Raw genomic sequence first — 27,079 nt, forward strand, 5'->3', positions numbered from 1 at the left:
AAAGATTCCACACTGAAAACAAGGTTATGTATGCACACTTTAGTCTACAGCACAGTATATGCCATCCGGAAGGATTGACATGACTGGTATGCAAATAAAAGAATGCTCATCAGAAATCTGTCTGTCATGCTGCTTGAATCACATGCAAGCTTGCTGGGTTAATTGGTCACAGGCCTGCGAGGTCAATGGAGTTTGATTGGGACACGGTATGGTCCCTCTGTTTTCCAGAGATCTGAGTGCTCTCATTTGCTCCTCCTTATTTGCATTCCACTTTTTTCTCCCTCCTCTCAAATCTTTCTCTCCTCTCTCCGCTTCTTTCTTAACTCTCCCTCTCTGAATTTCTCTCTCCTACCTACCTCCCTCCCTCCCTTTCTTTCAATCTTGCTCCATCTCCCTCCCTCCCTCCCTCCCTCTCTCTCCCCTCCTTCCTTCTTTCACCCTCCTCATCCCCCCTCTCTCCCTGTCCTCTCTTTGGCCTCCGCCTGGGGCCCTCTGCTTGTTGAAAGGTAACAGAATCTGCTAGAATGACCTGCTGAAAAACGTGGAGTTGATTCACTGAAGTCCTATCAGGGAGAAGCAGAGGATGGGCCTGTGTTTCCTTCCCATGCTGAAGGTGTCCATTACTGACTCCAGTGCCTGTAAAATGGGCATGGAGGCAGTGAGCCAGAGAGGCCTGTCTTATAAAGGAAGAGACGGAAGAGGGATGAGAATTGTTCAATATTCAAACATTTCCAGACAGGCAGAAGAGTTAGCATAAACCAAGGCACCTGCTCCTCGTGCTCATCAGTCAAAACATATGGCTTTGTTGGAAAGAAACGGTGCCAAAATACTTGAATGGACAAGTTCAGATGGTGCGCTGTAACTTTTAACACTTCTCAGTGAAATCAAAGGATTGGCGTTCCTCATCTGAGTAACTCCCCTCCGTTTCCCTTCCAAGGTGAAAGATGTGAGCCTGAACTCCGTCTCAGAACAGAAACGAGAATGGCAAAATACCTGCAGCAGGTTTCTCACCGGACAGATCTTTCATCCAAGTGTTTTGGCACTGTGGTGGGGGAACCACATTGTTTGACCAGAACTTAGCTATGCATAATCCTCTTTCATCTACACACTATCAAACAAAAGGAGCATCTGTCCATAGTCGAGGGGGAGAGTTGGAGACTTTGCCGACATAAAAGCATGACGGCGGAGCGGTGCGTGTCTGTACTAACATTTGTCACCGTCCGTATTATCCATAGCTTCGAGTCAAAACGAAACAGCGTTCCTGAGAAGGGTTGCTGTGCACGGCACGCTGCCCTCCACTGTTGTTCTACTGTTGAAGCCAGGCAGGCGTGCTGTTCAGACGGCCCTCCTCCTCTCGCTCTCTTTCTATAGGGGCTTTCACACTTTTACTGGGCTCGCCAGCACTCATCCATCCCCCTGTAAAAGGAAGGATTTTTGTGCTGGTACCCCTCTCTCTTTCTCCCTCCCTCCCTTGCTCTCTCTTTCTTTCTAGGTTTCTCTCTCTTTCACTCTATCACACTCGGTGCAGCGGGTTTGAGTGCTTCCAGCTGCTGACATCGAATACTGCCTCCCACACACACACACACACACACACTCTTTGAGAAACATGCATGCGTGCAAGTCGCACACACACGCACACACACACACACACACACACACACACACACACACACACACACACACACACACACACACACACACACACACACACACACACACACACACACACACACACACACACACACACACACACACACACACACACACACACACACACACACACACACACACACACACACACACACACGCGGTTGGACATACATTAATGGAAGCAGTGAGACACGCACACACGCATGGACAGGCAGATACACACTCACAGGCACAGTAGGATACGTGCATATACACACATACCCTTCCCTCAGTGAAACGCCTGCCAGTTGTTCCTTTCTGCCTCTATGGGCCCCTCGCCCATCAGTCCTATACCCACCTCCACTCTCTTTTCCTCCAGACTGGAAGGATGTGGGTGATGATTTATAGAGCATGTCCAATTGGTTGTGTTTGTCAGAGCCTGGCATCCAGTTTTTTTCCCCTTCTCCCTCAGACGATGAGGGTCGCAGGCGCGTTTGGTAGGTAGCCGGCCAACGAAAACACCTCGCAGCATGCAGACCCCCGAAAATCGCCAGCTAAGCAAAACAGGGAGGAGGAATGCAGTCCCTGTCAAAGAGCGGTTTATACCATGGGCCGGGCTATGTGTATTTCACTCTAATTAAAGTCTGGCTGCGTGTGGATATGGACCGGACCGGGCCTCGTGAAACACTAGAGCCTTCAGTCTTCAGTAGCAGCCAGCAGCATGGGCTGGCAGGTCTTTCATCATATTATGAAATCAAGAGGAAATGGCCAGAGCAGAGAGGACCTGTTGCTGGGTATAAGACTGAAGTAGCCTTGGGAAAAAATGGTAATGCGACGCAGGGGGGCAGTGGAGGGCAGTGGAGGGGAGCGGGGGTCCGGAGGGGTGTAACTATAGCTGCTAAACTTGCATTCAGGCCTTTTTGAGGGTTCAGATAGGCTGTATGGCGGGGTACGGCGGCTACTTAGGGCTGGAGACAGAGAGGGCTTTAAGCCTCTTTGTCAAGCTCCTCAGATCTCAGTGGACTGCTGTGAAAGGAACGAGCGCTTACAGCTGTCTAGCAACCAAAAACCCTGATACCCATGATACTGGGGATAGGGTTAGCTTTAGGTGTTTGTCTGTGTGTACAGTACACACATACTGTTCCAGGTGGTGTTACATACACACGCTGTCTGCAAGCATAGTGGATCTGTAAAAAAAAAAAAAAAACATATATATACAGTATATTGTGATGGGAGCACTGTCATGTTTTGCCAATAAGTCAAATACATGTGTTTAGCACATTATATTGCGGGTGTAGTGAAATGCTTGTATTTCTAGCTCTAACAGTGCAGTAATATCTAACAGAAATATCTAACAATTTCACAACAATACACACAAATCTGAAGTAAAGGAATGCAATTAAGAATATATAATTTTTGGGCGAGCAATGTCAAAGGGGCATAGACGTAGATACAGTAGAATAGAATAGAATACAGTTTATACATATGAGAAGAGTAATGCAAAATATGTAAACATTATTAAGGAGACTAGTGTTCCATTATTAAAGTGGCCAGTGATTCCAAGTCTATGTATATAGGGCAGCAGCATCTAATGCGTTAGTGATGGCTATTTAACATAATTTAATTAGACAGTCTGATGGCCTTGAGATAGAAGCTGTTTTTCAATCTCTCGGTCCCAGCTTTGATGCACCTGTACTGACCTCGCCTTCTGGATGATAACGGAGTGAACAGGCAGTGGCTCGGGTGGGTGTTGTCCTTTATTATCTTTTTGGCCTTCCTGTGATATCGGGTGCTGTATGTATCCTGGATGGCAGGTAGTTTGCACCACCCTCTGAGAGCCCTGTGGTTGCAGGCGGTGCAGTTGCCGTACCAGGCAGTGATACGGCCCGACAGGACGCTCTCAATTGTGCATCTGTAAAGTTTTGTGAGGGTTTTAAGTGCAAACCAAATGTATTTTGCCTCCTGAGGATGAAAAGGCTCTGTTGCGCCTTCTTCACCACACTGTATGTGTGAGTGGACCATATCAGTTTGTCAGTGATATGTACGCAGACGAACTTGAAGCTTTCCACCTTCTCCACTGCGGTCCCGTCAATGTGGATAGGAGGGTGCTTGCTGTTTCCTGAAGTCCACGATCAACCCCTATTTTGTTGACGTTGGGTGAGAGGTTATTTTCCTGGCACCACACTCCCAGGGCCCTCACCTCCTCCCTGGAGGCTGTCTCATCATTGTTGGTAATCAGGCCTACTTCTGTTGTGTAGTCTACAAACTGGATGATTGAGTTTGAGGCGTGCGAGGCCTCGCAGTCATGGGTGAACATTTACATTTACATTTACATTTAAGTCATTTAGCAGACGCTCTTATCCAGAGCGACTTACAAATTGGTGCATTCACCTTATGATATCCAGTGGAACAGCCACTTTACAATAGTGTATCTAAATCTTTTAAGGGGGGGGTGAGAAGGATTACTTTATCCTATCCTAGGTATTCCTTAAAGAGGTGGGGTTTCAGGTGTCTCCGGAAGGTGGTGATTGACTCCGCTGTCCTGGCGTCATGAGGGAGTTTGTTCCACCATTGGGGGGCCAGAGCTGCGAACAGTTTTGACTGGGCTGAGCGGGAGCTGTACTTCCTCAGTGGTAGGGAGGCGAGCAGGCCAGAGGTGGATGAACGCAGTGCCCTTGTTTGGGTGTAGGGCCTGATCAGAGCCTGGAGGTACTGAGGTGCCGTTCCCCTCACAGCTCCGTAGGCAAGCACCATGGTCTTGTAGCGGATGCGAGCTTCAACTGGAAGCCAGTGGAGAGAACGGAGGAGCGGGGTGACGTGAGAGAACTTGGGAAGGTTGAACACCAGACGGGCTGCGGCGTTCTGGATGAGTTGAAGGGGTTTAATGGCACAGGCAGGGAGCCCAGCCAACAGCGAGTTGCAGTAATCCAGACGGGAGATGACAAGTGCCTGGATTAGGACCTGCGCCGCTTCCTGTGTGAGGCAGGGTCGTACTCTGCGGATGTTGTAGAGCATGAACCTACAGGAACGGGCCACCGCCTTGATGTTGGTTGAGAACGACAGGGTGTTGTCCAGGATCACGCCAAGGTTCTTGGCGCTCTGGGAGGATGACACAATGGAGTTGTCAACCGTGATGGCGAGATCATGGAACGGGCAGTCCTTCCCCGGGAGGAAGAGCAGCTCCGTCTTGCCGAGGTTCAGCTTGAGGTGGTGATCCGTCATCCACACTGATATGTCTGCCAGACATGCAGAGATGCGATTCGCCACCTGGTCATCAGAAGGGGGAAAGGAGAAGATTAATTGTGTGCCGTCTGCATAGCAATGATAAGAGAGACCATGTGAGATTATGACAGAGCCAAGTGACTTGGTGTATAGCGAGAATAGGAGAGGGCCAAGAACAGAGCCCTGGGGGACACCAGTGGTGAGACCGCGTGGTGAGGAGACAGATTCTCGCCACGCCACCTGGTAGGAGCAACCTGTCAGGTAGGACGCAATCCAAGCGTGGGCCGCGCCGGAGATGCCCAACTCGGAGAGGGTGGAGAGGAGGATCTGATGGTTCACAGTATCGAAGGCAGCCGATAGATCTAGAAGGATGAGAGCAGAGGAGAGAGAGTTAGCTTTAGCAGTGCGGAGTGCCTCCGTGATACAGAGGAGAGCAGTCTCAGTTGAATGACTAGTCTTGAAACCTGACTGATTTGGATCAAGAAGGTCATTCAGAGAGAGATAGCGGGAGAGCTGGCCAAGGACGGCACGTTCAAGAGTTTTGGAGAGAAAAGAAAGAAGGGATACTGGTCTGTAATTGTTGACATCGGAGGGATCGAGTGTAGGTTTTTTCAGAAGGGGTGCAACTCTCGCTCTCTTGAAGACGGAAGGGACGTAGCCAGCGGTCAGGGATGAGTTGATGAGCGAGGTGAGGTAAGGGAGAAGGTCTCCGGAAATGGTCTGGAGAAGAGAGGAGGGGATAGGGTCAAGCGGGCAGGTTGTTGGGCGGCCGGCCGTCACAAGACGCGAGATTTCATCTGGAGAGAGAGGGAGAAAGAGGTCAGAGCACAGGGTAGGGCAGTGTGAGCAGAACCAGCGGTGTCGTTTGACTTAGCAAACGAGGATCGGATGTCGTCGACCTTCTTTTCAAAATGGTTGACGAAGTCATCTGCAGAGAGGGAGGAGGGGGAGGGGGAGGAGGATTCAGGAGGGAGGAGAAGGTGGCAAAGAGCTTCCTAGGGTTAGAGGCAGATGCTTGGAATTTAGCGTGGTAGAAAGTGGCTTTAGCAGCAGAGACAGAGGAGGAAAATGTAGAGAGGAGGGAGTGAAAGGATGCCAGGTCCGCAGGGAGGCGAGTTTTCCTCCATTTCCGCTCGGCTGCCCGGAGCCCTGTTCTGTGAGCTCGCAATGAGTCATCGAGCCACGGAGCGGGAGGGGAGGACCGAGCCGGCCTGGAGGATAGGGGACATAGAGAGTCAAGGGATGCAGAGAGGGAGGAGAGGAGGGTTGAGGAGGCAGAATCAGGAGATAGGTGGGAGAAGGTTTGAGCGGAGGGAAGAGATGATAGGATGGAAGAGGAGAGAGTAGCGGGGGAGAGAGAGCGAAGGTTGGGACGGCGCGATACCATCCGAGTAGGGGCAGTGTGGGAGGTGTTGGATGAGAGCGAGAGGGAAAAGGATACAAGGTAGTGGTCGGAGACTTGGAGGGGAGTTGCAATGAGGTTAGTGGAAGAACAGCATCTAGTAAAGATGAGGTCGAGCGTATTGCCTGCCTTGTGAGTAGGGGGGAAGGTGAGAGGGTGAGGTCAAAAGAGGAGAGGAGTGGAAAGAAGGAGGCAGAGAGGAAAGAGTCAAAGGTAGACGTGGGGAGGTTAAAGTCGCCCAGAACTGTGAGAGGTGAGCCGTCCTCAGGAAAGGAGCTTATCAAGGCATCAAGCTCATTGATGAACTCTCCGAGGGAACCTGGAGGGCGATAAATGATAGGGATGTTAAGCTTGAAAGGGCTAGTAACTGTGACAGCATGGAATTCAAAGGAGGCGATAGACAGATGGGTAAGGGGAGAAAGAGAGAATGACCACTTGGGAGAGAAGAGGATCCCGGTGCCACCACCCCGCTGACCAGAAGCTCTCGGGGTGTGCGAGAACACGTGGGCGGACGAAGAGAGAGCAGTGGGAGTAGCAGTGTTGTCTGTGGTGATCCATGTTTCCGTCAGTGCCAAGAAGTCGAGGGACTGGAGGGAGGCATAGGCTGAGATGAACTCTGCCTTGTTGACCGCAGATTGGCAGTTCCAGAGGCTACCGGAGACCTGGAACTCCACGTGGGTCGTGCGCGCTGGGACCACCAGAGTAGGGTGGCCGCGGCCACGCGGTGTGGAGCGTTTGTATGGTCTGTGCAGAGAGGAGAGAACAGGGATAAACAGACACATAGTTGACAGGCTACAGAAGAGGCTACGCTAATGCAAAGGAGATTGGAATGACAAGTGGACTACACGTCTCGAATGTTCAGAAAGTTAAGCTACGTAGCAAGAATCTTATTGACTAAAATGATTAAAATGATACAGTACTGCTGAAGTAGGCCAGCTGGCAGTGGGTGCGTTGTTGACACTACACTAATCAAGTCGTTCCGTTGAGTGTAATAGTTTCTGCAGTGTTGCTATTCGGGGGCTAGCTGGCTAGCTAGCAGTGTTGTTTACGTTACGTTGCGTTAAAAGAACGACAATAGCTGGCTAGCGAACCTAGAAAATCGCTCTAGACTACACAATTATCTTTGATACAAAGACGGCTATGTAGCTAGCTATGTAGCTAGCTACGATCAAACAAATCAAACCGTTGTACTGTAATGAAATGAAGTGAAAATGTGATACTACCTGTGAATGCGACCGGGTTGTTGAGTTCTATTCAGAAGACGTTGGCTAGCGTTGGCTAGCTAGCAGAGTCTCCTACGTTAAGGACGACAAATAGCTGGCTAGCTAACCTCGGTAAATTAAGATAATCACTCTAAGACTACACACTCTAAACCTAAACAACACAATTATCTTGGATACGATGATACGAAGACAGCAAAGACAGCTATGTAGCTAGCTAACACTACACTAATCAAGTCGTTCAGTTGAGTGTAATAGTTTCTCCAGTGCAGCTAATCAGTGGACGTTAGCTAGCTGGCTAGTGAAGACTACGTTAGGACGGCGAAATACGATAATTACGCAATTATCTTTGATACAAAGACGGCTATGTAGCTAGCTGAGAAAAATTGCTAAGATTAGACAAATCAAACCGTTGTGCTATAATGAAATATAATGAAAAATTTATACTACCCGCGGGAGCGAAGTGCAGATGCGACCACTCGCTCCAACCGGAAGTAGCTCAGCAGGCTAACACAGTCCTGTGGAATGCAGATGACAAGGTTCAAACTCAGCTGGTCACATCAGCACCTTCTCTCTGTGTCCCTGAGGGCAGATCCTTGTGGGGCCCCAGGGAGTATCAACAAAGTGGAGGTTTTTTCCTATCTTCACCACCTGGAGATGGGCAGAAAGTCCAGGGAGTCAGACAGGAGCTTAATGGGGCTGAGCTCTTTCTATGAAAGTGCCTACAAAACATCATCATTAATCACTCTGTGATTTCTCATAGAATGTGCACCAAAAATACGTAACATTTGCACATTCCCTTCATCTGTCCCCATAGTGATACACCATCCTCTGTCTTATACACATTCTTAGCTGCAGTCTGTGGAACGCTGTCTGTCAGGTAAGGTAGAAGCGATATGATCCTTGACAAGCCTGGAGACACAGAGTTAATATTTCCATATGTAGATATATATTTTTATTTGAACATTAATCACCTGTGATTTCCCACAGTAACATTTGCACATTCCCTTCATCTGTCCCCATAGTGATACAAATGAGCCAGATGAGTAAATACCAAAGAACCCTCCATGCCAGTCAATCCCACAGTGGGAGGCAGTCAATCCCCGGGGAGGCAGTAAAAAAAACGACTGTATTTCGGGGCAGACACCGCTCAAACTGACAGCAACTGCTGCTACAGCAAAGAGAGAGAGAGAGAGAGAGAGAGAGAGAGAGAGAGAGAGAGAGAGAGAGAGAGAGAGAGAGAGAGAGAGAGAGAGAGAGAGAGAGAGAGAGAGGCCATGTCCAAATACCCATACCTGCGTCCTAGATAGTAGTCCGTATGTTAAAAAATGGTGACATTTTGAAACAAAAACTATTATGCCCAGATGTCATATGCCCAGATGTCATACTAATTTCGGCTTTGATCAACAGCTGATCAATTAGATATGGGGATGCCCTAGTGAAATCAACGAAATGCTGGGGGGAAAAACATGTTCGCGCATGATGCATTCTCAGTATGTGAAAACAAATTAAAGGGTTATAGTATGCCAGGATGTTATCGTCATCTCGTAAAATTTGCTGTACACTTCTCAGGAATTTCACAGCCACAATGCATTGGAACAGGGGGGCTGCAAGTCTTGATAGGTAGTAAGTACACAAGTAAACAACAAACCAACTTGGACTTCTACCGAAGTCGTTGCCTCTCCTTGTTCGGGCGGTTTTCGGCGAATAGTGAAGCTTCTGTGATGGTATTCAAATGTCACTCGTTTTTGATCGCCATAAAATGATCACCACTATTTCATCGTAATGTTACTTTCTCTAAAAACATATCTGCAGCCGGCTGCCTGCCGTGCCTTTAGCTAGCTATGTGCTTTAGGATGACTGGAAGTTAAAGCCGTTCGAACTGTAACGTTAGTTACAGGGTGACTTGCTTGCTGTTGAGCGAAAATGTCATATTTAACGTTAGCCTAGATAGCTAGCTAGCTTCTTGTTGTGAATACAGATCTTGTGTTCAAACTGTTACAGGGTCTGATGACAATACCAGGTATTTAATTTAGTGTCAAATACAGCAGGAGAAATGCCGCCAAATAAAAGGTTTTGAGTAAGTATTGTGGCCATAGATAGCGATCTTGCCACTGCTCTAAGCACTGCCACTAGCTATAGCCTATGTTAGTAATGTGGTAGCCTACATTTCTATTTTCCACTTCTCTATCCTGATTTGTCCCGTCGGTTTATCGGTGTTAAACTGATTGTAAATGTTCATGCTATGCAATATTAGTTTCTACCTGAACAGTTACAGCCTGATTGGGTCTAGCTACTTTCATTGCACATAATCTGTTATGGTGAAAGTATTGGTAATCTGCACTTGTTACTGTTTCACCTTGGCACTCCAATTTGATAAAAGTATGTGGCAGTCTAGCTATCTACAGAACGTTCACACAACTCCACTTCGCTAATGTTTTGGTCAATGTTGTACTTTGTTGTACTTTCAGGATCTCCGTGAAGGAGTGTGAGCTGGAGGGGCAGCTGTCACCTGCATGGGTGAAAAATAAGTGGGAGAACCATAAGCAAAAATACAAGGCACACTACTGTATGTTAACTTGACATGTATTGCTTTTACATGCCTTCACATGTAATGTATGTTTGATGCTGAAAGCTATCCTTTTCCATATTTTTCAGGAGTTGAAAGCTCCCCCCGGGGCGGCCACTCCATCACCCCAACGGTCATCATCTCCTCCTCTCCCTCCCAGAAAGGTCCAGATGTGGAGGCAAGAGAAGTATGTGACTGTCAGGGAGGCATGCCTTACGGACATTTTAGAGGCCATGATTAAGAAGTAGTTTTAGGTATTTTGTATGTCATTTATCCTCAGCTATTAATTTATTCATTTTCTACTGTTTAGTCCTTTTTTTAAACCAATAGTGGATTTATTTTCTCTCAGGATTCCAGGGGGGAATTGGGGCTTCACCATGTTTCATCGAAATGTACAGCTGTGTGTCATCCGCATAGCAGTGAATGTTAACATTGTGTTTCCGAATTACATCACCAAGAGATAAAATATATAGTGAAAATAATAGTGGTCCTAAAACAGAGCCTTGTGGAACATGGACATTTACAGTTGATTTGTCAGAGGACAAACCATCCACAGAGACAAACTGATATCTTTCCGACATATAAGATCGAAACCAGGCCGGAACTTGTCCGTGTCGACCAATTTGGGTTTCCAGTCTCTCCAAAAGAATGTGGTGATCGATGGTATCAAAATGTCTTGTGGGGAATGCATGGGTGTCCGATCTGTGCGCCAGTAGTTCAAATAGACAGCTTTGTGCATTCAACATGTCAATACAAGTAGTGATGAACTCAATCTTTCTTCCACTTTGAGCCAGGAGAGATTGACATGCATGTTATTAATGGTAGCTCTCTGTGTACATCCAAGGGCCAGCCGTGCTGCCCTGTTGTGAGCCAATTGCAATTTTCCTAAGTTCCTTTTTGTGGACCACATGACTGAACAGTAGTACAGGTGACAAAACTAGAGCCTGTAGGACCTGCCTTGTTGATAGTGCTCTTATGAAGCTAGAGCAGCACTTTATTATGGACAGACTTCTCCCCATCATAGCCACTGTTGTATCAATATGTTTTGACCATGACACTACAATCCAGGGTTACTCCAAGCAGTTTAGTCACCTCAATTTGCTCTATTGATTAGTTTGCAGTGTACGATCTCAAATATGTGATTGGAACAGTAGCAACAGAACGTCTGATGCAACAAACATGTCTAAATAGTATTGTCTGATCAGCATCTAAATATTCGTTGGTACTGATGGGAAATGAAGGTCTTAAACTTATTCCTCAATTTGACCTTTTATTGTAAAAGATAAACTTAGTTTCAGCATATTACAAATTGTCGATGTAATTTTTACAGTCTATACAAGACCCGGAGGACATGACTTGACAAGTCGTTTACCGTTTTTGACAAATCACAAAGAAAATACAAATTTTCACACAAAATACAAGCCTACTTACTGCCTAGCCTAACCATAGCCCGAAAGCAAAACAGGGATAAAGGCATTTTAGGGGGATTTGTGCAGGGGGGTTCATTTAATTTGTGGGGGGGTTTCAAGTCCATGGGGGTAGAAATGGGGCAAGATATCGTGGGGGGATATGATGCAGGTAATATTACTATGATCGAAATGGGGGGCAAACACAAGAGAAGTTTACACGCTAAATAAAACCCTGGAAAGGGGGGTCTAAGCTGGCAACCCTGAGGTACCAAAGTCATGCCAAAACAACTGGGAACTGGGAAATCTCCGACTTCCGACCAGTGCGTTCAAGACAACTGGGAACTCGGGACAAAATGAGCTCCAACTTGGGAACAACTTTCCAACCTGACATCAAGATTTTACGGAGTTGACAGTTGTCTTGTAAGCACCATAAATCAGTCGAGTTAACTATCCCTTGTTATAACATCTTTGGTCTGAGAGACGCTTACGTGACAACCAGAATGCATTGTATGATGTCAACAAACATGGCGCCACACTCCCCGGCAAATAGCTTAGCATTGGCGCATCATAATCCGTAAAACATTAATTTACACACATCACATGTCCATTACAACCGGAATGCAAGATTTGTCACCAGTACTTGAAAACATGTGAATAAAACATTATGATCCATACATAGATATGGTGTGCTACAGCAGAAACAACAACAAGATATACAGAAAATAAGCCATTTACTTTGATAGGAACGCACACATGTTTGTAAGGAAAACAACCATGAAGTCAATGCGGGCACCAGACAGAAAATGTGCTGGGGGAAAACATTGCAACGTCTTTATACTTGATCTGGGGAAACACTAGGGAAGTGCTTGGGCTCTCATTGAAGAGAGAGGTTTGTCCTCTCAGTAAAGCCACAAACATAAATTGTCCGCAACAGTGAAATGGTCTACTTCATATGCAAATTCACGAGGATTAATTTCAATTCAAACTGTTGTTAGAAAATAATTTGAAATATAGCATATAGATAATTAGCAGGCAGCATGCCTTGGTTTGAGGGCAGCGCGGGTAACTGTGCTGTTGCGTGACAATCACATTCTGGAACAGTGAGAGGATTCTGACATTACGCACATGAAAAAACTCATGCAGGGGCGACGGTTAGAGATATTTGGAACTCACGCGTGAAAGGGTTAAGCTTTGCAGTCGCTATAGTAGCTGATGTGTATAGTGTTGAGTCATCAGCATACATAGACACACACAGTGGCATGTCATTAGTAAAGATTGAAAAATGTAAGGTGCCCTGGGGAACTAATGATTCTACCTGGATTATGTTGGGGAGGCTTCCATTAAAGAACACCTTCTGTGTTCTCTTAGACAGGTAACTCTAATATGGCAGGGGGTATAAAGCCATAACACATACGTTTTCCAGCAGCAGACTACAATACGATCGATAATGTCAAAAGCCGCAAAGTCTACCAAAACAGCCCAACAATCTTTTTATCATACATTTCTCTCAGCCAATCAACAGTCAAGCTGTGCTTGTTGAATGTACCTCCCTGTAAGCATACTGGAAGTCTGTTGTCAATTTGTTTACTGTAAATAGCATTGTATCCGGTCAAACACCATTTTGGGTTGGTAACCAGCTGATTGTTTGTCTATTTGAGGCAGTAAAGGGGGCTTTGCTATTCTTAGGTAGCAAAATGACTTTTGCTTCCCTCCAGGCCTGGGGGCACACACTTTGGGCTGGTGTAAGCTAGCCCGTGTTGGGCTGGTGTAGGCTAGTCAATGTTGGGCTGGTGTAGGCTAGCCCGTGTTGGGCTTGGTGTAGGCTAGCCTGTGTTGGGCTGGTGTAGGCTAGCCTATGTTGGCCTGGTGTAGGCTAGCTTGTGCTGGGCTGTTGTGGGCTAGCCTATGTTGGGCTTGGTGTGGGCTGGTGTGTGCTAGCCTGTGTTGGGCTGGTGTAGGCTAGACCATGTGAGGCTCTTGTGGGCTTGTTGAGGGAGTGTGTTGGCTAACCCATGTTGGGCTGATGTGGGTTTGTTGTGGGATAGCTTGTGTTGGGCTGGTGTACCCTAGCCCGTGCTGGGTTAGACCATGTGGGGTTGATGTGGGATTGCTGTGGGCCAGCCTGTGCTGGGCTAGCCCGTGCACTGCAGACCTAGGATGTGTATGTTGTTGAAGAGGAGCAGAGAGTCTCCTGGGGGATTGGTCTGTTGGCATTTCATTTTTTAAGTTCCTTTCATTTGGCCAAACTAATCAGAGAGACAGATGAAAGCTGAGGGCCAGAGGAAGGGTCACAGATACTCAGTGATGGCTGACGTCTTTCTGATGGATGGGTGCCCTTTGACCCTCCACTAGAGCAACATGGGTAGGGTAAACCAAGTGTAATGGAAGTCCAAATATTAGCTCTGAGGGGTGAGATGAGGCTTAAAGGGGAAATCCTTAGGTGAAACAGTCACACCACCTCTGATTTGGTAAAAAAATAAAAAGCTTGGGCATGGGCCTGGAGAAAAGTCATAGACAGCGCTATGGATGCAATGACTGACCAATTATAGTTTTAAGCTTTTGAGGAATTTCCAGAACATTTGATGAGATGCCCATTAAGTTCTAATTAGGGTTTTATCTAACATTAGGATGATAATGACTGGACAAATAACACATTTGTCCAGTCATGCTGATGATTATAGAATGTTTGAATTAAAAATGTTCCTGATTTTGCAAGAACGCTTCTGAACACATTAAACTTCACATAACTAATTTTGGTTTGCTGGGTATATAGTGTTTGTTTACATTTACTAACATTGGAGTAAAACAAGCTTATATTTTGGGTTCTGATTTTGACAGTTGAACTAAGCTCTTGAGGCATTTATAAGTTGTATTCTTCAAAAATCAATGGGTATACACTGCCAGTCAAAAGAATGAGTAGGTGTTCTAAAACATTTGACCGGTAGTGTATATCATTTAATTTAAGTCCAAATAATGTATGTAACAACTGCAGATTGCCCCTAAGGTACTTACTTACCTGAAAGGTGAGGACTTGTGTTATCATAAATCACAATGGTATATACTCTTTATTCTAAATTTAAGTAGGCAAATGATTCATCATCGTGATATAATATGTCATAATATTGTGTTATTTCATTGCCTTTTCCCGACAACTAAGGTAAAAGTAATTTATTTCCCTTTATTTTGCAATGAAAAGCTATACAAAAATAAGGGCCTGTTAAAGGATTAAAATTGGTACAGCACCCCCATTGTTCCTTGCCGATGAAGTAAAATAGAGCATGTGAACCCTGAACTTTAAAGTAGTCAGCAAGGTTGTGACCTAATCATACATTTATGAGTTACATAAGCTGAATTCCTGTGCTCAATGGGATCCTTTAATGGCACACTGAAACAGACATCTTCTCACTCGCTGCCCTTCAGTCGGCTATAGCTATATTTACTCCTCTCACGTTTGGACAAGTTTCCACTTGAAACAACCTATTGTTTTGGAATGGATTAGGTGTTCATGTACTATAGCAAGCATCAGGAGTTGAGGACATGAGGTTAAACACCATGGTCTAGTTACGGCCGATGGCCATAACGCTCTCTCGTGTTGGTCAAGATGCTGAGGGGTTATTTGCTCAACCACAGTGTAGAATTGGAAGTTAAATAAACTCCCATGAATGAGGGCCTTTCTTCTCGGCGTGAAAATGGTGTGAAACAAACGCGCAGTTGAGAAGACATTAGGCTGTTTATGGAATATTAATTGTTTCTGAGGGAGAGGCAGTTCAAGCGTGACCACCCGTTAACTACCATATAAAACTTCCACATTTTTTAGAACATCTGGGGAATTCGAGGTAAACAATGGCAGAGAAAAGACTCTCAGCATGTATTGTGTATTTGGTCCAAGCCTATGAAAGCAGGAGTCATGAGGCTCCATGAGCCTGCATGTAGCTGGCCTTTTGCTCACCATGTCTGCTCTGCCAAAATGGTCACTGTATTCAATTATACCGCTCTAATTATAAATGCTACACATCAATCACACTTAATAATCCTTTTCCATGTGACATATGGTCAGTGGAGTGCTATTCAGCGCAATATTTTGAGAATATAGCCTCAAAAATGTCAAAGTTTATGGCTTAGGTAAAGAAATGGTCGTAATTATTATTCATTAGTGCCAATAATAATAGACAGGTCATTCAGGTAATGTTTTCTCATAACCCTGGAATATAATAGATGGGAATCTCCATCCCTCACAACGCCGTCTTGGAATATACCTGTCAATGTTTATCTAGGCATTCATGACATTTACGTGGAATGGACAATCAAATGTTGATTTGGTTATGTCTATAGGCCTAGTGTTCATATTTACGCTAATATAATTATAGAGGTTGATGCAATATGAGGTGGTTGAGCACCGTAGTTTTTTTCCCCGGTTTCATTATAATATGTAAAAAATACTGGAATTACATGAATCATTCTAGTTATGTCAGTTAAGATGACATATTATTTACAGTTTATGTCACCTTTGGGGACATATTATTTACTGTATTACGTGACTATGACGACATATTGGTTTTATGAAATGCACGTGACATACCAGTAGAGCAAATAATGAACACTATATTAAACGCGACCAATAAACTCTGATTTGATATGAACATGTACAAGCCAAAAGTTCCTGATATCATTGTTTAGGTGGTACACAATTCTCGGCATAGATCTAGGGCCAGAGTCAAGAAAACATCACATGTGTATACTAACCTACATTATAACACACACGAATGCTGTGGCTACTCTGATGCATTCTGAATCCTATTTACATCTATTATTGGATTCAAGAAATAGGACTATGACTCAGTCGGAGAAACACGAGCATGATAAACAAGAAATGCTTCAGATCTGATATGATTTAGCTGTAAGTCAAATGTATTTACAGTACATGACGTAACCTTGGGTGCTTCCTCTGCCTGTACCTGTCACTCACATGGTCTCCGTCTGCCGTGGTTATACACCAAGGTGCAGCGGCACACCACCAAGACCTGACCCTGTTTGGAACACTGAAACCCACCCTCAGCTGTCAACTCATCTTCTTCCTATGGGGACATGGTAGCACTGTATTGTAATTTCTACTCACGTTTGGTTCACATACAATTGAAAACATTTCCACTTGAAAAGGAAGTGAAAGTCAAAGAAAAAGCAAGCCTTTACTATATGAGAGTTAGGAAAAAGTCACTAAACTATATATATATATACTGTACTGTATATATGCAGTGGGGCAAAAAAAGTAGTTAGTCAGCCACCAATTGTGCAAGTTCTCCCACTTAAAAAGATGAGAGAGGCCTGTAATTTTCATCATAGGTACACTTCATCTATGACAGATAAAATGAGAAAAAAAATCCAGAAAGTCACATTGTAGGATTTTTAATGAATTTATTTGCAAATTATGGTGGAAAATAAGTATTCGGTCAATAATAAAATTGTATCTCAATAAAAGGGTTTTCTAATGATCAATAAGCCTTTTAAAATTATAAACTTGGATTAGCTAACACAAGGAGCCAATGGAACACGGGAGTGATCGTTGCTGATAATGGGCCTCTGTACGCCTATGTAACAATGTATTTCTGATCAATTTCATATTATTTTAATGGACAATTTTTTAAACATTTTCTATCAAAAACAAGGACATTTCTAAGTGACCACAAACTTTTGAACAGTAGTGTATATATTTATATATATAGAGAAAATTGATTTGAAGAGGGCAGTCAATAAGCGCAGACGAAGGATATCAAGGATCTGAAAATATTCTGTAAGGAGGAATGTCTAAGAACCCTCCCAATGTGTACTCCAATCTCATAAAACATTTTAGAAAAAGTGTTGTTATCCTCGCAAGGTGAGGGTATTGGAGTACTGAAAACACGGGTGCCGATAATTTCGACCCTTTTGTTTGTAATTTAATTTTTTTATTACTTGTTAATTAAACTAAATCTAAATTATATTAGTATAAAATAACATAATTTCCTCATTTTTGTATACAATATAGCTCAGTATTTGTTTTATACAGTCTTTTTTGCTTATCTTTACCAAGGGTGCCAATCATTTTGGACCCCACTGTATATGAATGAATATAAATTACACATATTGTTGTACTATCCAAATTGTATTATTAAATTGACATCCACATGAAGCTTGAATAAAAAAATTTAAGGACACCGAAGTTTCTCAGAAATACATGGCGTGTTGATGTGGTCAAGTCATTATAATAGGGATATTAATAATAATAATAATATATGCCATTTAGCAGACGCTTTTATCCAAAGCGACTTACAGTCATGTGTGCATACAATATGGGTGGTCCCGGGGATATTCATGCTCACCAACTGAGCTACAGAAGGACAATATTCATGCTCACCATAGTTTTCTGCCAACTAAAATATCATGACAATATTTCCATCAAAAAGACTGCAGGCTTCTTTCCATTCAGAACTATCAAAGCATTTCATAATTTATTGAGACTTCATCTGTCTCAGCATTGATGTTTTTCTCATCCTTTGCTCTCCTTATTTATCTTTCCCCTTTCTCTCTACATCTTAAATGCTTTCCATACAATGGGATCTTTCATTGAAAACACCTGTATAGACTGAGAAAACAAGCAGGTCTATGCTATCTGATGGTTCTACCATCCCAGTGTCCCTGCACATACTCTGTTCCAAGACAATCAAACTGAGTGCACTACATTTCCTTCCTATAGTTCCCATGGGTGGGAAGGTAACCAGCAATATCCAATATCAAACCTCTGTAGCCTATGTGAAGTCCACAGTCTATCGTCCTGTTTGAATACATAAACTGCGTCCTTTCTAACTCCCTTCCTTGAAGTAATCACTGATCTGACATGACTAGATAGGTGTAAGCAAGGTTTCCACTGCAATGCTTTCACCAATTATTTAATGTCAGGTCAGTGATTACTTCAAGGAAGGGATGACAGATTGCATTTTATAAGTCTTCCAACAGGGCCTATGTGTATAATCCTCTGAGCTCTCCCTTGATGAGTACAGAAGGCTGGATGTCTCATGTTGGTTCACGTTGTGTTTCTATGATGAGCGAAAGCAATACGTGTGTGGTGCAATCACAGTGTAATATGATAGCTGACTAACACGTTAGCCATCGCTTGGTTGATAGGGCAGTCGCCACAGCGTCTGTGCTCAGGCACGTACACACACATGCATTTGAGTGCACCACACACGCACACACACCTCGCCCCCGGTGATATTGAGAAGCCATGTCGCGGGCTGTTCACATGTTTTGACGAGGAGGGTCCGTGTCACGACTGGTTCACGTGTTGTTTTGATCCCAACTGTCGGGGCCCAGCGAGCTAGCACAAGCACAGCTGGCCAGGGTGGCTGAGAGTGGGTACACAGGGAGTTGAAGGACATGGATGCCTGCCAATGCATTTTATACATAGCACACATAGTACAGCTGAGAATTAGGGGTAGGGGGCCTTTGCTCCACCACCACAGCCCAACTCCTCCATCTGCCTGCCTAGCGCTGCCTAGGGCTGCCTGTCTCTGGCTTCGCCTCCACATAGCCAGCTCTCTGACAGCCCTCTACCAAGCTCCTCCCCACCCTATCCCCCTGCTACCACTTCTCTCTGCTTTGCTTTGCTTTGCTTTCCTCTTTTTCTTTAATGACAGGAACACAGAGTGTGAAAGCTCACTGTATTTCTTAGGGATGTCAAAGCAATGGGAGATCACGAAGCTTTTACAATCGTTGAGGGGAAGACATATTTTCTCCCGGTGTGTAATTTAGTTCCTGTTCAGAAAGGAGAGGAAAGAACCCAGAAGAGGTCACAAGTCTCACTGCGGTAATAATTATTTGAGGAAAGCAACACTGAAGCATACAAGAGCGCAAAAGCTGTTCCGGACAACTGTGTGATCACGCTCTCTGTAGCCGATTTGAGTAAGACCTTTAAATCGGTCAACATTCACAAGGCCACAGGGCGAGACGGATTACCAGGACGTGTACTCCGAGCATGCGCTGACCAACGGGTAAGTGTCTTCACTGACATTTTCAACCTGTCCCTGACCGAGTCTGTAATACATGTTTCAAGCAGACTACCATAGTCCCTGTTTCCATGAACACCAAGGTAACCTTCCTAAATGACTACCGACCCCGGACCCTTCACGTCTGTAGTCATGAAGTGCTTTGAAAGGCTGGTCATGGCTCACATCAACACCATTACCCAAGAAACCCTAGATCCACTCCAATCTGCATACCACCCCAACAGGTCCACAGATGATGCAATCACTATTGCACTCTACACTGCCCTTTCCCACCTGGACAAAAAAGAACACCTACGTGAGAATGCTATTCATTGACTACAGCTCAGCATTCAACACCATAGTGCCCTCAAAGCTCATCACTAAGCTAAGGACCCTGGGACTAAACACCTCCCTCTGCAACTGGATCCTGGTGGTAAGGGTAGGTAACAACACATCTTCCATGTTGATCCTCAACACTGGGGCCCCTCAGTGGTGTATGCTTAGTCCCCTCCTGTAATCCCTGTTCACCCATGGCTATATGGCCAAGCACGACTCCAATACCATCATGAAGTTTTCCATTGACACAACAGTGGTAGGCCTGATCACCGACAACGATGAGACAGCCTATAGCAGGCCTGGGCAATTCCAGTTCTCGGGGGCCTGATTGGTGTGTTAGCAGGGGAAAAAGTGTGACACCAATCAGGTCCCCGAGGACTGGAGTTGCACAGGCCTGGCATATAGAGGCCTGGCAGTGTGGTGCAAATAACCTCTCCCTCGACGTGATCAAACAAAGGAGATGAATGTGGACTACAGGAAGAGGAGGGCCGGGCATGCCTCCCTTCTCATCGACGGGGCTGTGGTGGAGCAGGTTGAGAGCTTCAAGTTCCTTGGTGTCCACATCACCAAAGAACTGTCATGGTCCAAGCACACCAAGCCAGTGACGACGGCACGACAACGCCTAATCCCCCTCATGAGACTGAAAAGATTTGGCATGGGTCCACATATCCTCAAAATGTTCCACAGTTGCACCACCCCCAAGCCATACGACTCCTGAACAGCTAATCAAATGGCTCCCCCCCATTTTTACACTGCTGCTACTCTGTGTTTATTATCTATGCATAGTCACTTTACCTCTACCTACATGTACTACCTCGACTAACCTGTGCCCAAACACATTGACTCTGTACCGGTACATCGAGCATACATTTTATTGTTACCCTTTAATTATTTGGTTTTTTTTTATTTGTATTTGATTTGTATTTATTTATTGTTTCCTTCAGTTTATTTAGTAAATACTTTCTTAACACTTATTTTTTTAAATGCTTACTTAACACGTAAGTAAGCATTTCACTGTACGGCCTTATGCACCTGTTGTATTCGGCGCATGTGACAAATAACATTTGATTTGATTTGATTTGATTTCACCATTTATCTCTCTCTATCTGGGCTCGTCACATGTTTTGGTCGTTAACAACAACTTTGGAATTGGGCATCCGTCTCAACTCGCCCCTCATTCTACTCCCGCCCCCAGGTTATAAATCATACATCCTGTTTCTTCCCAGCCAAAACAAGCAACGGGAATGGATAAGCAACGGCCAAAACGAATATGGCACCGCGTTAGTGTCATCGCACTCTTTAATCGGAACAGTTAGCAATGTAAAAGTCAACGTCAGCCCTTGTCAGGTGTCACTAATCGGCCGTGAGGTGATAACGTTCAGCGAGAGTCCTCCGGTCCTCCTTTCATCCTTCCCAAACGCTGCTATAAATATAAGCAGGTTACCAAGTATGGGCTGACTGACGACTGACTCATGCACATTCTCTGTGCTGCGACTGGCCTAGCTTCCCTTATAGCTGTCATGAAAAGCCCCTTTATATCATCTTAGCGTGCCGCCAGTAACACAGGAGTTACCGCTAAATACACCCCCAGTCAGCCGCCAGTGATATCTATGATGGCCCTAGATCCTGCATGGGGAAAAGGGTGGTGGGTGGTGGTGTTTTCTCCTTTATCTCGCTACGCGCTAAGTGCCACGCGGCCTTAATACGGCTAATTAAACGTTTGAATCAAGGAATGCGTCGGTATTAATACTGATCATTGGCTGGGGAGAGAGTGTTAGCCCTCTCGTGATTATTCCTGCTCCGCCAGAGCTGTCACTCTCCACTCTCCAACAGCAGTCATCCCATCAGCCACTGCTGCTGCTGCTGTATGCCGCTGGGTGGGAAGACCAGTAAAAAGCAAGCTCAAGCCATCCTCAGACTTATAATTAATCTCTTGTCGACTTCTATTGACACATCCACTCTCTGATTAAATAATTACCTAAGCGCCATAAGCCGCTCTGATTGAGTCATAAGCCTGAATGGGCTGTTACATGCAATGGTCACCTCCTTGGGTATGATAAGCTCATCGTTTGCATGCCAGGCAGGCAAGAGCTGCTCTCTCTCTCTCTCTCTCTCTCTCTCTCTCTCTCTCTCTCTCTCTCTCTCTCTCTCTCCATCTGTCTCTGCTCTGGTTTCAGGGTCTGCAGGTTTGGGTTGCAGTGTTGTTGTTTATACCTACTCTACAAGATCTTACTTGACTCAGACACAGACACACACACAGACACACACACATAGACACACACCCTCCCCAACCAAACACATTCCGGAACCTGTCACCGGGGTCACACACCATCTGAACCTCCTCTGCCCTCCTGACCCCTTGACAGGTACATGGTGGAACTCTGAGGGAGAGGAGAGATCTGGGATGGGCCCTCTCCAAAGGAACCTGTCTACTCCTTCTGATTCCTCTTGGCTCCTGGGGACGTCTCAGCCTCCAGCATGTCTCTCCCAGGAAGCCATAACTCTCTTTTTCAGGAAGTGAGCTGTGCATGGAGTGCTCTCTGCATCTGTCTGGGAGAGAAAAAGGGGAACAAGAGGTCAGACAGGCCTGGGACCACTTCTAACATGCATTATGGATGACGGCTAGCATGTGCTTGAATATTTACATTTGTCTAAAGGTGATGCAAATACTAAGTTGACTGAGAGAGTGCTATGTTAGTCTGACAACAAAGGTTCCCTCACAAACAGTTAGGTATTGTGCCAATCTTGAACATAAAAAAACCCATGATTGGCACACCTTAGTTAATCATTTGCATGGAACCAAAATGATGTAATTGTAAGTGTATTCATACTATGACTTACAAACACCAGAATGCTTTATCCTTCACTGTACTATTAAAGCGTTCTGCTTTTTAACCAGATCAACATGTCTTTCTTCTCATCTCTTCCTGGTGGATCATACAGTATATGGATCCTATATCCATCCCCTCTCTAGTATCGGTTGGAGCCTTGGAGGAGCCCTGAAACAACATGTCATTTCGGAATATCAACAATATGCTCTCGCAAAGCTGTGTTAAAAGCTTCGGGGGTGATCCCTGTAAACTCTCCCAACAATTATAGGCATTTAATTAAGAGGTTGTTTCTAATTTCTATGAGATGAAATTAGCACGTGTGACGCAATTGTTAAATCATGGCCAGTGGCGCCGGCCTCAGAGATGGAGATGAATTGGAGTGGGTTGGACAGTCGCTTGATAATTTTGACAATGGGGTTGGTGGTATCATCCATCACTCAAGCGGCGTACATTAAAGTTTGGACAGGTAGAGGTCATTGCAATGGGGCAGAAGCCAGAGGAGATGGATGCCTTTAATTCGGGTAATGAAGAGTTAACCATCTTAGCAGAGCGAGGAGAAGCAGTAAATGCGCAAGCCAATTCCTCTCTGTCTAAATGGGGAGCCATCGGAACACAATACAGTGATTGACAACGAGCCCCTTCGACATAATTCCCAGCAGACAGTTCACTTAAATTCCATCCCTTGTTAATCTCAGATATAATGAATTGCAAAGCTAAGGTTAAACGTGCCAGCGTGAATTCATTATTGCTAATAGATTAGTCCATAAGATGATTTACTGTAACTCTTTTTCATTAACGCTGAATGGGTGCCTTGACTTAACAGAGGTCCTCTTGGCGTGTCCATTCCGACCATCAATCTCTCTGGCTGTGGTCAATGTCCTCCTTTATGTGACCCCTCTTCGCTTTACTATGGAGATGAAGAATGAAAACATGTTGGAGCCTTTGACGCCACTAGAAAAATGATGATTCTGTTTTGAGTGCGCCGAACAAGACCCCCGCTTTATCGTTTCCTCTGAAAATGATATTCATCCCGGCCTGTCATTCAGGTTGACCCTGTCTTACTGTTCTGGGCTTAATGGTTAGCACCTAGCCAAGATAACACTTAATGCTCTTCTGTCGACCAGAAAAGACCACGTCGTCTTTAAAACTCCAGCGGGATGATATCTGCATACCGTGTTGATAGATATGCTTACATTTAATGTATGTCATCTATAAGTCTATGCTAGGTAAAGCTCCTCCTTATCTCAGCTCACTGGTCATGATAACAACACCCACCCGTAGCACGCGCTCCAGCAGGTATATCTCACTGGCCATCCTCAAAGCCAACACCCCCTTTGGCCGCCTTTCCTTCCAGTTCTCTGCTGCCAGTGACTGGAAAGAAATTCAAAAATCGCTGAAGCTAGAGACTTATATTTCCCTCACTAACTTTAGAAATCAGCTATCTGAGCAGCTAACCGATTACTGCAGCTGTACATAGTCCTTCTGTAAATAGCCCACCCAATCTACCTACCTCATCCCCATATTGTTTTTATTTACTTTTCTGCTCTTTTGCACACCAGTATCTCTAATTGCACATCATCATCTGCTCATCCATCACTCCAGTGTTAATCTGCTAAATTGAAATTACTTCGCTACTATGGCCTATTTATTGCCTTACTTCCTCATGCCATTTGCACACACTGTATATAGACTTTCTTTTTTTCTATTGTGTTATTGACTGTACGCTTGTTTATGTATGTGTGTAACTCTGTGTTGTTGTTTGTGTCGCAATGCTATGCTTTATCTTAGCCAGGTCGCAGTTGTAAATGAGAACTTGTTCTCAATTAGCTAACTTGGTTAAATAAAGGTGAAATTTAAAAAATAAATGTATGCACATACTGTAGTACCTCATTCATTAAGGAAAGGATAGGCCCCAATAACATTTTATTCATATTTCAGTAAAAATTCCCAAAATATATATGCTGTATAACATTACTCGTACTTTGTGGGTGAGGCAACTCTCCCTCTGCTTGGAGAGGAATGCTTAGACGAATGCAATGCATACAGTGTGTCAGCCTATTAGAAGTATACAGCCCTGAGCACTGTGGCTTGACTGAAATATGCTTGACTGATAACTCTATATAGATATTACATTAACGTGCCACAGTTTGCACCATGTGCGTGTGTCTATGTGTGTGTGTTTGTGTCTACCAGTGTGCATACAGCCTGAATGTGTTTGTGTGCTTATATGTGACCTCTGTACAGGCTGTAAGGCTGCCAGCGAGAGGAGACGGCAGCACATTGTATGTGATCTGATGACTGACAGTTTGGTTACATGGCCTAATGACAGGTTTTAAAGCTAGGGCTACCACTAATTGGGGTGATGTGTCCATCCCCATGTCCCCCCAGGCTGTGACTAGCGAGATTATGCATGATTAAGGTATTGGCGGTCCATTGGCTTTAAGATCTCCCAGCATTTAGTCTCAAAGGTAAAATTAGGCCTTACCCGGTGATTGACAGAGAGGGATCATCCAGGTCATATCCTGTAGATATCTCTATATAGGACAGTGTGAGAAGCTGTTAAAAGCTCTAAATGTAGCTACTTCTCCTGCTGTGAGGTGGTTGGTGGTTGATTCCCAAGCATGGTGTTGAACGTTATAGATCGCCAGTGAGACCATGTGTTGAATCTAAGAGCCAATGTAATATTTATGCAATCAGCTTGTTATATAAAACAGTTCAGGAACGATTGCGGTGGATATTTTTCAAGTTCTTCTGCTCCAAGCTATTTGGGAGAAAAGGAGGAGGTGTTGAAAAAAAGCACATTTTATTTTGGGCTAACAGTTTAGTGTACCACACAAAGTGTGATTAACGAGTGGTGGTGTGATCATAACAACATACAGGGCAACATACAGGAACTCAAGTCTTTTTGTTCACCTGACCTAGAAATCCTCACAATCAAATGCCAACCGCATTTTCTACCAAGAGAATTCTCTTCGATCATAATCACATAATCCCCCCAAGCAGACACCTTGACGGCCCTGAAAGAACTTCACTGGACTTTATGTAAACTGGAAACGACGTATCCTGAGGCTGCATTTATTGTAGTATAATCTGAAAACAAGGCTCCCTAATTTTTATCAGCATATCGAATGCGCAACCCGGGCCGGCAAAATCCTGGATCATTGTTACTCTAACTTCCGCAACACATACACAGCTCTCCCTCACACTCCTTTCGGCAAATCTGACCACGACTCCATTTTGTTGCTTCCAGCCTATAGACAGAAACTAAAACAGAAAACACCCGTGCTCAGGTCTGTTCCACGCTGGTCCGACCAATCTGATTCCACTCTTCAAAGTTGCTTCGATCACGTGAACTGGGATATGTTCCGGATAGCGCTGAACAATAACATTGATCTATATGCTGTTTCCGTGAGCGAGTGTATTAGCAAGTGCATCGGTGATGTTGTACACATGGCAAATATTAAAACCTTCCCCAACCAGAAACCGTGGATTGATGGCAGCATTCACGCAAAACTGAAAGCATGAACCACTGCTTTTAATCAGGGCAAGGTGACCAGAAACATGACCAAATACAAACAGTATAGCTATTCCCTCCGCAAGGCAATCATACGAGCTAAGCGTCAGTATAGAGACAAAGTAGAGTGGCAATTCAACGGCTCAGACACGAGAGGTATGTGGCCGGGTATGTGGCCAGTCAATCACGGACTACAAAAAGAAAACCAGCCCCATCGCAGACCCCGATGTCTTTCTCCCAGATAAACTAAACAACTTCTTTGCTCGCTTTGAGGACAATACAGTGCCACCAACATGGGCCGCTACCAAAACCTGCAGGCTCTCCTTCATCGCAGCCAACGTGAGTAAAACATTTAAACAAGTTAACCCTCACAAGGATGCCGGCCAAGCTGGCTGGTGTGTTTACGGACATATTCAATCAATCCCTATCCCAGTCTGCTGTTCCCATATGCTTCAAGAGGGCCACCACTGTTCCTGTTCCCAAGAAAGCTAAGGTAACTGAGCTAAATGACTATCGCCTCGTAGCACTCACTTCCGTCATCATGAAGTGCTTTGAGAGACTAGTCAAGGATCGTAACACCTCCACCCTACGTGACACCCTAGACACACTCCAATTTGCTTACCACCCCAATAGGTCCACAGATGACGCAATCGCAATCACACTGCACACAGCCCTAACCCATCTGGACAAGAGGAATTACCTATGTAAGAATGCTGTTCATCAACTACAGCTCAGCATTTAACACCATAGTACCCTCCAAACTCGTCATTAAGCTCAAGACCCTGGGTCTCGACCCAGCCCTGTGCAACTGGGTCCTGGACTTTCTGGCAGGACACCCCCAGGTGGTGAGGGTAGGAAACAACATCTCCTCCCCGCAGATCCTCAACACTGGGGCCCCACAAGGGTGCGTTCTCAGCCCTCTCCTGTAC

General features: G+C 44.9%; 1 long non-coding RNA gene across 1 annotated transcript; it reads left to right on the plus strand.

Annotated features, from left to right (window-relative positions):
• Nucleotides 1-18,853: 18,853 nt before the first annotated feature.
• LOC124046292 lies at nt 18,854-22,705 on the plus strand. Its single transcript, XR_006840987.1, has 2 exons — nt 18,854-19,475; nt 22,172-22,705. It is a non-coding gene; the product is annotated as an uncharacterized LOC124046292 (long non-coding RNA).
• Nucleotides 22,706-27,079: the final 4,374 nt, after the last annotated feature.

This window comes from Oncorhynchus gorbuscha, linkage group LG10 (assembly GCF_021184085.1).
Source record: "Oncorhynchus gorbuscha isolate QuinsamMale2020 ecotype Even-year linkage group LG10, OgorEven_v1.0, whole genome shotgun sequence".
Taxonomy (NCBI): domain Eukaryota; kingdom Metazoa; phylum Chordata; class Actinopteri; order Salmoniformes; family Salmonidae; genus Oncorhynchus; species Oncorhynchus gorbuscha.